This window comes from Piliocolobus tephrosceles, chromosome 11 (genome assembly GCF_002776525.5).
Source record: "Piliocolobus tephrosceles isolate RC106 chromosome 11, ASM277652v3, whole genome shotgun sequence".
Lineage (NCBI taxonomy): Eukaryota > Metazoa > Chordata > Mammalia > Primates > Cercopithecidae > Piliocolobus > Piliocolobus tephrosceles.
The window spans coordinates 90,129,923-90,131,160 of NC_045444.1; the positions used below are offsets into that span (position 1 = coordinate 90,129,923).

The 1,238-nt window shown below is 37.7% G+C and overlaps 1 pseudogene; it reads right to left on the reverse strand.

Moving 5' to 3' along the window:
• Positions 1-324: 324 nt before the first annotated feature.
• Positions 325-573, reverse strand: LOC111545847 (annotated as a pseudogene).
• Positions 574-1,238: the final 665 nt, after the last annotated feature.

Below are 1,238 nucleotides of genomic sequence, written 5' to 3' on the forward strand. Positions count from 1 at the left end.
TATGAGCTGATGACTCCTAAGTTTGTTGGCATTTTTGAGGCATTATCTATCTTCTCTGTGTTTCCTCCTCCTCATTGGTTTAGCCCTCATCTCTGCAAAAACACAAAGTAGAAACAAAAAATACAAAGCAGCAGGTTTTTCTAGGCTCATAAGTTTTTTTTTCAAGTTTCAGTTATTGATTAATTAAAGTGTAGTCTTCAACACATTATATCAACGTGATTTTATGTATTTAGAGGAGAAATACTTCCTGGTTAAGTGGAAAATTGTGTGGATGACTTCTGGAAAACCTTCATTCTAAAGCAGCTTTATAGTGAGACATTTCACTTAGAAATCTGGACCTTCTTTCTTCAGTTTGCTGTAATCCACATGCACTGAGTAGAACTTGTATTGATCCTTGGGACCCAGTTTGTTCTAGGGCCCTGGGTTATTCTTTCTGTCCCAACTAACATCTGGATTGAACAATGCCAGACACAAGAGATACACTGCTGCTCCAGGACCTCCAGCTCCAATAAATACAAAGAGGGGCATCGAACTTGGCTGCTTCTTGGAATAACTGAGGATCTAGCAGAGCATGTTTGTGGCAGAGGCCCTCGACTGGAAATGAGAGAACCAACCTAGCCACCAGGTCCTGGGCTAAGTAGTATTTGGCTCCTAAGTTTTGAGAGCAAGCTCTAAAACTCCAGTGAACAGTTAGCTGCATGCTGTATTTAGGCAGACCCTTGACCCAGTCCTTCCCTAATTTGTCTTCAAAATAATTGTGGGGGCACTGAAGAATTGTGGGACATTGGCATGAAGAAGAATCTTAGAGATATTCTTTGATCTAGTTCAATTAATTAATCAAGTAATTGACAAAAATTGTATACACTGATGGTGTACAACATGATGTTTTGATATATGTATACATTGTGGAATGGCAAAAGCAGGATAATTGACATATAAGTTACCTCACATACTTACCTTTTTTTTTTTTATGATGAGAACTTTGGTCTGTTTTTCTGGTGAATAATATGTAGTAGGACTGGTACCAGAACCAGGTCATCCAGAGATGTTCTGTCTGCTGCCATCAACTCCTCCCCTAAAGGTGAATTATTTTAACTAAAGAAAACAAAGAGAAATCCTTATTTCTAGATGAAATAAGAACCAACAGGAAATTCCAGGAGATTTCAGTTATATCAGTTGTTACAGTTGCTATATAGTGATATAACATCTGTTACAATGAAAACAGCAAGTATATATTT